Source organism: Toxorhynchites rutilus, chromosome 3 (assembly GCF_029784135.1).
Source record: "Toxorhynchites rutilus septentrionalis strain SRP chromosome 3, ASM2978413v1, whole genome shotgun sequence".
NCBI lineage: Eukaryota > Metazoa > Arthropoda > Insecta > Diptera > Culicidae > Toxorhynchites > Toxorhynchites rutilus.
Genome location: NC_073746.1, coordinates 309483821 through 309496445, shown reverse-complemented (window position 1 = coordinate 309496445; position 12625 = coordinate 309483821).

Below are 12625 nucleotides of genomic sequence, written 5' to 3'. Positions count from 1 at the left end.
GGTTTTGGAAAACCCATATTGATGAGGTTTTGAGAAAATATGTGATCCACCATTTTGTAGCGGCCGCCATCTTGGATTTTCAAGATCATGAAATACGCAGTTTTATAATGACTACAGAGATAAAGGTGTGTTCCAAATTTCAGATCAATCGGTCAACAGAAAGGGGATCAAATTTCTAATAATGTGGGTCAGCGCTACAGACAAACATATTACAATCATACAAACATACAAACATACAAACATACAAACATGCAAACATACAAACATACAAACATACAAACATACAAACATACAAACATACAAACATACAAACATACAAACATACAAACATACAAACATACAAACATACAAACATACAAACATACAAACATACAAACATACAAACATACAAACATACAAACATACAAACATACAAACATACAAACATACAAACATACAAACATACAAACATACAAACATACAAACATACAAACATACAAACATACAAACATACAAACATACAAACATACAAACATACAAACATACAAACATACAAACATACAAACATACAAACATACAAACATACAAACATACAAACATACAAACATACAAACATACAAACATACAAACATACAAACATACAAACATACAAACATACAAACATACAAACATACAAACATACAAACATACAAACATACAAACATACAAACATACAAACATACAAACATACAAACATACAAACATACAAACATACAAACATACAAACATACAAACATACAAACATACAAACATACAAACATACAAACATACAAACATACAAACATACAAACATACAAACATACAAACATACAAACATACAAACATACAAACATACAAACATACAAACATACAAACATACAAACATACAAACATACAAACATACAAACATACAAACATACAAACATACAAACATACAAACATACAAACATACAAACATACAAACATACAAACATACAAACATGCAAACATACAAACATACAAACATACAAACATACAAACATACAAACATACAAACATACAAACATACAAACATACAAACATACAAACATACAAACATACAAACATACAAACATACAAACATACAAACATACAAACATACAAACATACAAACATACAAACATACAAACATACAAACATACAAACATACAAACATTGAGCTGCCGGCCTAGAATAGCACTTCGGGTCTTGGTCCCTGTCCCTGTCGTAGAAGGCGACTAATCGGGTGACAACGCGAGTAAGGCCGCGGTAAAGCCTATGGAGATTGCACGGGGGAAATACCGTGTACAGGAGCAACGTAGGGAGTGCCGAGCACATCAGGGTTGACGCCAGTAAGATCCTGATTACGATATACTGGTACGACACGGAAAACGGACATGTTAAGGATGAGAATTACTTTCGACGCTAAAGGCTGACAATCGTGCTATCCTGTTCCCTGAGTAAGGAAGGGTGACACCTTCCTGAAACGGCGTGTGGGCTAATAGCGCGGTTGCCCCCGTCCCGGTAATAACTTGGCAAGTCTTCGGGTACGTTCGATGCTCGTCTAGGCTCAGGCACTAGGTACTAGGCGTCAGATGTCACATTCCTGACTTGCGCTGATCTGGCTCTGAACACGGTCCCCATGAAGGACCGTGTCAACCCCCTGCATGGCCTCACTGCTTGCATAGATAACCATGGGATCACTGATAGCGACTATGTGCAACGAGCGGAGATAGCGGCCCGGAGTTGGGACCCAACAACAAAAATGAGTTTCCAAACAAATTCAACAGAAATCGAGAGCGAAATCGAAGAGGTAGGCATCTTTGCCAGAAGGGGACAGGTGATGAGATCTCCGCCGCTGAGCCAACCAACAGCACCAAAATCCACAAGCGATAAATACATCGGAGAGCAGCCAAACCTGCAACACGAGAAAACTAAGCTGGGTGAGGCCAAAAGGGCATCTGATGAACTCTACGAGTACATTAAGCCTCGCAGTAACGTTCACGCCGTCATAAGGACCTTGACGATTAAAATCAAATCGGCGCTTGCAGCAGCCGAACGCGAGCAACAATTCTGGAGAGCAAAAGCTGAAAAGGCGGAGAACGCACTGAAAGAGAATGTGCAGAGTAAGCCGATAGAAGCGATCTCGACACCAATGAGTGACAGTACCCCGTTAACCGCGAAAAGGAAAAGACTAACTCCTGAAGAGAAAAGGGCAGCAAAGAAACAGAAAGATGGTAGCGAAGTGGCTAATGGTGAAAGCAAACAGAACAACGAAGAGATAAATGAGTGGAAAAAGATCGAAAGAAAGAAAAAAGAAGAGAAGAAGAAAGAAAAATTAAAGCCTAGGCTGGAGAGGCCAAAGCCGGACGCTCTGATTGTGGCTACAGCGGGCGCTGCAACATATGCTGAGATTTTGCGAAAAGTTAAAGAGGATCCGTCCCTGAAAAATCTCGGAGAAAACGTGGCCAAAGTAAGGCGAACTCAAAATGGACAATTGCTGTTCGAATTGAAGAAGGACCCAACGATTAGAAGCTCAACTTATAAAGAGCTTGTCGAGAAATCTTTGGGCGAAACAGCGAAAGTGAGAGCTCTGTCCCAAGAAACAGTTGTAGAATGTAGAAACCTGGATGAGATCACTACAGATACCGAATTGAGAGTAGCCCTGAATGAACAGTTTGAGCTGGGAGAAGTCCCCATATCAATCAGGCTGAGGAAAGCATTTGGAAATACTCAAATAGCAACCTTAAGACTGCCAAGAACCGCAGCTAGCAAGCTATTGGAGGTTGGTAAGATGAAAGTCGGATGGACGGTGTGTTCCCTGAGAGCTATCCAGCAAGTATCTAGGTGTTTCAAGTGCATGGACTTTGGCCACCAAGCAAAGTACTGTAAAGGACCTGACAGATCGGAGCTCTGTATAAGATGCGGCGACAAGGGGCATTTGGCAAAGAATTGTACTAAGCCCCCAAGGTGCATGCTCTGCACGACGGAGGAAGAAAAAGACCACGCCACAGGGGGATCGAGATGCCCGGTCTATAAAAGGGCGATGGCAGCAATAACCAAATGGAGGTAACCCAGATAAACCTGAATCACTGCGACACGGCGCAACAATTGCTATCGCAAGCCGCATCAGAAACCAAATGCGATGTGGCGATCATAGCAGAGCCGTATCAAGTACCTCCAGATAACGGAAACTGGTTGACCGATAAAGCTAGAATGGCTGCACTATCGACGATGGGAAGATACCCCATCCAGGAAGTGGTATCCAATACATACGAAGGGTTCGTGATAGCCAAAATAAATGGAATCTTCGTATGTAGCTGCTATGCCCCCCCGAGATGGACAATAGAACAGTTTGATCTGATGCTATATAACCTAACAGAAGAGCTCATCGGACGGAGTCCCATAGTCATCGGTGGAGACTTCAACGCCTGGGCAGTGGAGTGGGGGAGCAGATTTACCAACGCGAGGGGTTTTAGTCTACTGGAAGCCCTGGCGAAGCTGAATGTGAGACTGGTCAACGAAGGCTACACCAGCACTTTCCATAGAAACGGTCGAGAATCAATCATCGATGTTACCTTCAGCAGTCCGATGTTGGCAGTAAATTGGAGAGTATGTGATGATTACACTCACAGCGACCATCAAGCAATCCGCTACACTGTGCGCTGTCAGAGTTCATCTAAAACAAGAAATATAAAAACAAAAGGTCGCAGGTGGAAGTCGAAGAAATTCGACAAGAATTTATTCATTGAAGCACTCCGAGAGGAGCGAACAGTCACCAGTCTTAGTGCCGGCGAACTAACAAATTTGGTAGTGAGAGCATGCGACGTTACCATGCCACGAAAACTAATACCGAAAGGCGAACGTCGCCCAGTTTATTGGTGGAACGAGACGATTAACTCCCTTCGGTCGAACTGTCTCCGAGCCAGGAGGAGGATGCAAAGGACCAGAAATGCTATCGACAGAGTAGAGCGCAGGGAAGAACTCAAAACAGCAAAAGCCGCCCTTAAGCATGAAATAAGACGTAGTAAGATAAACTGCTTCAGAGAACTATGCCGCGATGCCGATACGAACCCTTGGGGCAATGCATATAGGGTGGTGATGGCAAAGATTAAAGGTTCATCGACACCCAGTGAAAGCTGTCCGGTGCGGTTGAAGAATATTGTAGAAGGGCTCTTCCCGCAGCATGATCCAACGAGCTGGCCAGCAACACCATATAGTGAAAATGAAGAACACGTCGAGAGAGTGTCCACAGAAGAGCTGCTGGCGGCGGCAAAAGAACTGAAAGTGAATAAAGCACCTGGCCCCGACGGAATCCCAAATGTGGCCCTCAAAGCCGCGGTTGAAGCGTATCCAGATCTTTTCAGAGCAACGATGCAAAAGTGTCTGGATGAAGGATGCTTTCCAGATATTTGGAAGAAGCAGAAACTGGTACTGTTGCCGAAACCAGGAAAGCCGCCAGGGGAACCCTCTTCCTATAGGCCCATCTGTCTACTGGATACCCTCGGAAAACTGCTGGAGAAGATAATTCTGAACAGGTTGACGAAGTGCACAGAAAGTGACAACGGACTCTCGAAGACGCAGTTCGGGTTCCGGAAATATAAATCCACGGTGGATGCCATCCTGTTAGTTGCCGAAGCAGCCAGAAAAGCCTTAAAACAGAATAGACGCGGCGATCGATACTGCGCTATAATAACGATTGACGTGAAAAATGCTTTCAACAGCGCCAGTTGGGAAGCTATTGCCGAAGCACTGCACCGAATGAAGGTACCGAATTATGTGTGCCAGATCCTCAAAAGCTACTTTCAAAACAGGGTTCTGACTTACGACACAGAGAAGGGACAGAAGGCATTGAATATAACAGCGGGTGTCCCTCAGGGCTCCATCTTGGGTCCAACGCTGTGGAACGGGATGTACGATGGTGTGCTGAGGTTGAAGCTTCCTACAGGAGTGAAGATTACCGGCCGATGATATTTCCCTGACGGTGACAGGCGAGACTCGTGAGGAAATCGAGATGCTGGCTACAGAGGCGATAAAGATAGTGGAAAATTGGATGAAAGAGGCTAAGTTGCAGATAGCACATCACAAAACCGAAATGGTGTTGGTCAGCAATCACAGAGTTGTAAAGCAAGCGAAGATCAATGTTGGGGCGCATACTATCGTCTCCAAACGTGAGCTGAAATACCTTGGGGTGATTATCGACGACCGACTAAATTTCAAGAGTCATGTTAAATATGCATGCACGAAAGCGGCCAAAGTCATCGCGGCGCTAGCTAGAGTTATGCCGAATAACGCGGGGCCTAGCAGTTGTAAGAGACGCCTCCTGGCCAGTGTAGCAACATCAATACTCCGATATGGCGGTCCAGTTTGGACAGCAGCGCTTGAATGCCAACAAAATCGCAAGCTGCTGACTAGAACATACCGAATAATGGCGATGAGAGTAGCGAGCGCTTATAGAACTATATCTGCGGATGCGGTTTGTGTCATAGCCGGAATGATCCCGATCGATCTCACTCTGGCCGAAGACGACATGTGTTACAAACAGAGAACAGAAAGCGTGCAGAGTAACAGAAAAGTGCGGGTAAGAGCAAGGGCTGGCTCCATGAGAAAGTGGCAGCAGGAGTGGAACAACACGCCTAACGGTAGATGGACCCACAGCTTGATCCCGAACATCACTACGTGGGTAGAAAGAAAACACGGAGAAGTGAGCTTCCACCTGACGCAATTCCTATCCGGTCATGGTTGTTTCAGATGGTACTTGTACAGATTCGGCCATGCAAGTTCGCCGCTTTGCCCAGAGTGTAACACAATAGAGGAGACAGCAGAACACGTGGTTTTCGACTGCCCCCGTTTTTCTATTGAAAGGGAAGAAATGTTCCTCGCTAGCAGATCAACCCTAAATGCTCAGAACATCGTCCAAAAGATGTGCGAAAGTGAAAGTACGTGGAATGCAGTGAATCGTGCAATAACAAAAATGTTGACGACGCTCCAACGAAGATGGAGGGACGAGCAAAGATTCAGCATAGCAAATCTAGAGAGATGAGTGCATGAGCACAGCCCCCTCCCGAAGTAATACCAAATGGTGGTTCCGGGGGGTACAAGGAGGTGGTTTTAGTGAGTAAAAATCTCACACTACCCAGTCAACATGGCGACGGGGAGTCTATGAAGATCTCCACCTCCTTGCCAAAAAAAAAAAACAAACATACAAACATACAAACATACAAACATACAAACATACAAACATACAAACATACAAACATACAAACATACAAACATACAAACATACAAACATACAAACATACAAACATACAAACATACAAACATACAAACATACAAACATACAAACATACAAACATACAAACATACAAACATACAAACATACAAACATACAAACATACAAACATACAAACATACAAACATACAAACATACAAACATACAAACATACAAACATACAAACATACAAACATACAAACATACAAACATACAAACATACAAACATACAAACATACAAACATACAAACATACAAACATACAAACATACAAACATACAAACATACAAACATACAAACATACAAACATACAAACATACAAACATACAAACATACAAACATACAAACATACAAACATACAAACATACAAACATACAAACATACAAACATACAAACATACAAACATACAAACATACAAACATACAAACATACAAACATACAAACATACAAACATACAAACATACAAACATACAAACATACAAACATACAAACATACAAACATACAAACATACAAACATACAAACATACAAACATACAAACATACAAACAGATTACAGGGCAAGCTGAATAAAACCGTTTGGTTTGATTTGGATTTGATATCGAAATTCACGAAACAGCGAACTCAATATTCCTAAGACGTTATCTACAATAACTCGAACTCGTGATAAGCTTTTATTCAACGTTTGCCGAGATGTATTAAATTATTTCTGAGAGTAAGATTTCAATAAACGTTCATGTAATGCGAAAGTCTCGTCCACAATAAATATTTAGGAGAAAAGACCTGAAATGTAATCTTATTTTCCAATAAAAAATAATGTTATAACTTTGTTGTTTTATGAATTGGAGCAGCACAAAGATGATCAAGAAAACAAGAGCATGTTTGACAGACATCTCTGAATAAACTAGCGTCAACATCTTTGATACTTCTCTCACTTCTAGTAAATTTTAGAAAAAAACATATTGAGTTACATACATAAGTATTTTGTATGTAACTCGCTTATTATCATAAAAAAAAATAAAAATGACCTTAAAACATATAATTTCGATATACTAGCACATTGAATTATATTGTATGAATGAAACAAATGAAATAAAACTAACCTTAATGTAGAGGTTTCGCTGCAAATCAAATCAATAGACTTCACTTCGATGGACAATTTCTGACACAATAAGAGTGTATTCGTTTTACATAAACATTGAAGTCGTTTTTTTTTGTTTTTAAGCAAACAATAAATGATCTTAATTTTTCTGATTTTTATTTTTGGAAAATATGTGCACCCGTGGCCGAGTGGTTAGCGTCTCACATTATCATGCCGGGTGTTCGGGTTCGACTCCCGTTCTGGCCGGGGGATTTTCGTCAATGAAATTTCCTTCGACTTGCACTGTGGTCACGCGTATTCAAGAGCTCTTCCCTCGGAATACATTCAAGGCGTGTTATTAGGCTTAAGAAATCTCAACTAAGTATTAATAAATGTCGCTAGTTAATGCATACGTTGAGACGGCAAAAGTTCCGCAGGGAACGTTAACGCCATTCAAGAAGACTTTGGAAAATAATACTCGGCAACGGATAGCAAAGTTGTCAGACAGGGCTTGGACATAAAAACATTGTGTGCGTGTGATAAGTGATTGGTATGGCGCATCGTATCATGTTTTACGGTAGACGGTAATGAGAGTATTCTTGGGGAAAACATTTTTCCGGAACATCAAAGTCCGGAAGGAAAAGAAGCAACATCGAATGCAATTTTTTTTAAAAACCAATGTTTTCGATCCAGATTATATTATGGATAGTCATCAGTGACCGAGGAACGAGCGAACCAAGAAGGGCCAAAGTGGCACAGATGGATTCACTTAGGTTCCACTGATTGATGGCATCGCTGTTTGAAAACAAGAAAAGTTGTTGTGCGTGATGAACGAGTTCAAACAAACTCTACCGGTCAACTGGTAAACACTGACGGATTATGATACATCGTACCGGCTATATTGAGTGACATGTCGCCACTCGACTTACTATCGATAGAGTCGTTCAGATTAACTGGATTAAAGCTGTCGACAAAGCGGCTGATAATCGGACACCTTTTATTGGCTTTCTTCGAATGATAACACTGTGGGAAGGTTATGATTTACGGTTTTATGGGTAATGGAAATCCACGGGAGTAATTAGAGTGGATCCATTGTTCGATGACAGCTGATCCCTGGCGGTTACGTTACCCTTTAAAGGGCACTGAATGCGAGCTGGCGGAATGCGTTTGGATGCCCTCGAAGGCGATCGGATTAACTAACGACACGCCGTTTATAATTATTATTGACTTGCGTTACATATGATCTAATCACCTACAATTATCGGCCGTTAACCGGGAAGCAACAGATGCGCTCACGTTATTCACGAGAAGCGATAGTTTTGAAATAATTTATGCTTGAACCCGCTCAAATAGTGCCGTTCGGGAGAATTGCTTCGAAGATCAATAGAGTATACTATGTTAATGAATGTTTTATTAGTTTGAAGATGTAAATAATTGATTGCTTTGCATCTTCCCGAGATGTGCTACTGAATAATAACGAGGTGCTCCCTGTAATTGATCAGGTGTCGTGATAGGCGTTACAGACGTTTCCATTTTCAACCGTGTTCACAGAAAACTTAAATGCTGCTGAAATCGTCTACTGACGTTGCACCGTTATTGCAAGAGCGACGATGACCGACTTTCTCTTCTGCTGAGATTAGAGACACTTCCTTGATGGGGGTAAAATCAACAATCCTTCTATCGAGATGTATTGAACTGGAAAGGGGTTTAAAAAGAATAAGAAAGAGTACAACTCGAAGCCGTTGTTGATAACACAGACTGTATTCAAGGCAGAAGAATGTTAATAGTAAACAATCTGGACATAGTACTGAACTTTAGAATCCTTATCAGTATTGCCATGAACATGTTATTACGAGATTTGACATCCATGCGGATCTATGCTTTCGTGATGTTTACGTTTGAGGTCAGAACAGTATAACCTACAATAGCATGGGATTTGAGATTTTGCGCTCACACGTCTATGAGAATGGTAGTACCCACTAAGAATTCATACTTTTTTGTGTTATGTAGATATTCGACAATAAATAATTTTTGGATACACATTTTTTTCAAAATTGGTTCAGACTGCCTGCATTTTTTTGCACTTTTTTTTTATAAACCGATATAACTAGAAAATGACAACTCTTAGAAAAAGTGTCCTCTGAGCGACTTATAGAAAATTATCTCACTTTGCATTAAACATTAAGAAAAATTGTAAGGGGTTGTATCTAGGACACGAACGCATATTTTCGACGTAGAACTACGCAATAACATTATGCAATTCACTTGTTTACGAATATTATTATTTTATTAAAATGCATCGAAATTGTTGTAATAGATTATGTTCTTCGTTACAAATAAATTTGATAAACGTCCATTTACGTTTGATATGGTGCCTAGGACTATCAAAATATGTGAACGGAAAAATTGTCAAACGATCATTTTATTTTACACTAGCTGACCCCGTAAACTTCATCCCGCCCAAAATTTGTTTTTTTTATCAATACCTTCAAACATTCACGTTTACTTACTAAGCGCAAGTTCATGGGTCCAATCACAAAACTGTTCTGCGATTTTTGATTGATTGATCTTCTAATCGACCCGGTTGGATTTAGTTTTTACTATAAAATTCCTAGAATTTCTACCAAAACTCGTCATTATAATATCAGATTATTTTCAGACACAATTCTCGTTCAAGATTTTTCAACCACTTGCAAATAACATGTTTCTCCGTTACATGGAATAAATGTTTAATACAGAAAGTATGATAGAATGAAGACAGACCCCCTCCCCTTTTTCCCTTAGAGAGGGGGGAGGAGTGTCGAACCACCATAGAAACGTTTATCCATCCCTTAAACCTCTATATGCTCCATTTGTTTGATTAGTTCTCGAGTTGTTCAATACCTTCCCCTCCCCCTCTTTAGAGAGGAGAAGGAGTGTCATACTACCATAAAACATTTATTGCTCCCTAAAACCTCCATATGCCAAATTTGGTTCCGTTTGCTTGATTAGTTCTTGAGTTATGCAGAAATGTATGCTTCATTTGTATGGCAGCCCCCTCCCCCTCAGACAGAGGGGAGGAGTGTCTATTTACCATAGAAACGTTTCGTGGCCCCTAGAACCTTCACATGCCAAATTCGGCTCCATTGACTTGATTAGTGTTTCATTTGTATGGGAGCCCCCTTTAGGGAGGGGGAGGAGTGTCAAACTACCATAGAAACGTTTATCGATCCCTAAATCCTCTATATACTAAGTTTGATTCCATTTGCTTGATTAATTCTCGAGCTGTTCAGCACCCTTCCCCCCATCTTTGGAGAGAGGAAAAGAGTGCCAAACCACCATGAAAACATTTATTGCTCCCTATAACCTCCATATGCCTATACCTATGCATATGCTCCAGTTATGCAGAAATTTGTGTTTCATTTCTATGGTAGCCCCTCCTTAGAGAGGTGGAAGGAGTTTTGAACCACCAATGTTTCTCCCTCTTCAAACCTCCATATGTCAAATTTGGTTCCGTTTGCTTAATTAGTCCTTGAATTATGCAGGAATGTATGCTCCATTTGTATGGCACCCCCTCCCTCAGAGAGACGGGAGGAGTGTCTATTCATCATAGAAGCGTTTGGTGTCCCCCAATATCTTCGCATGCCAAATTTGGTTCTATTTGTTTGATTAGTTTTCGAGTTATTCAGAAATCTGTCTTTCATTTGTATGGCTGCTCTCCCTTAGAGGGGAGGGGAGGGGGGCGTGGTTGTGGAGTATCTAACCACCGAAAAAACATTCATTGCACCTTAAAACCGCCATATGCCAAATATGGTTTCATTTGCTTGATTAATTCTCGAGTAATGCAGAAATTTGTGTTTCATTTGTATGGCAGCCCCTCCTTAGAGAGGAGCGAGGGGTCTCAAACTATCATCAAAACCTTCCCGGCCCCAAAACCCCCTACATACCAATTTTCTTGTCGATCGGTTCAGTAGTTTTCGAGTCCATAAGAATCAGACAGACAAACAGAAATCTATTTTCACTCTGAAATTACTGCACATCTCATGTTTACGTAGTATTCGAACCGCGTATGATCTGGTTCGCAGGAAGTTCATTCACCTCTAGTATCTGAAATGACGATTTTCCTAGGCTTTGCAGTTTAAAGGTACGTTTTAAGGTAACGTATTCCGGTCTGCACAACGACAAACGAGTACAAAAGTACTCAACGCCAAAAAACCCCCGGACTTGCATGTATATTTGCAAAGCGGATTTCCACAGGTACATAGATTTTGAAGTCTATGTTGGGGAAACTGTAAATCGGGCCAATCAAAACATGGCAGTTAGGGGGTATAGCGTAGGAATATTTCCTATCAATTGATGCAAACATCTTTCTGATCTGTTATGATTTGGCACCCATCCTGAAAGACGTTATTCTACGTCAAAATATTCAAAACCTAAATAAATATATTTTCATTTATTTTTTTCTTCATTTATTTATTTATTCATTTACTTCTCCAAGCAAATGTTTACTACATACTACACACTAAAACACACGTTTTTTTTCACTGTTCCTGCCAGTGATAGCACTATGATACTGTGAATCACAAATTTTCCATTTTCATGTACCGTAATGTTCTAATCTCAGCTGTGTAGAAAATAGTGAAGCCAATTTTTATATCACTACATGTTTGAAGAACTGGGCTTTCTTCAAATCTAGATTGAGATGAGCTGCCCTTTAATGCCACTTTTAAACCGGGAATATTGCTCGAATTTACGACAGCTAAATGATTGATCGAAAAAACCATAATAACACCCTCCTAAATTCACACATGTTCTCTTCTGACCGAAAATATGAAATTCAATTCGTTTTCTTCATTTTGCTTTTCCGGATATTGCTTTAAAATGCATTGACATTTATGAAAAAGTTCAGGTGGCCCTAAGAAGGACCGATGGTTTTGCGTAGTATTAGGGAAGCAGCTGAAGATGGTTGATTCATAATTCATTCTGGTGGCGATAAACAAGCTGGTCGAGATTTGTTTTCTTAATGGCCATGCACGTAGTGCACTCAGTATGCATTCCTTCTTCTAGACACTACAGTAAAAACATATTTGTTCTATATTTGTTCCGCCATAACCGTTATCTCCTTTTGACAACAATTTCAACATTTGAAATTGAACAATGATCAGTCAATGATTCAATCATACACAAACACTCTCAACCCAACGATACTAAAACGAGGTGATACATCTTTTCATAGAATCTTTACCGGATTTGAGAAAACAAAAAGAAAAAGTTGAAAAAAGATCTAAATTGCACTGTGGTGT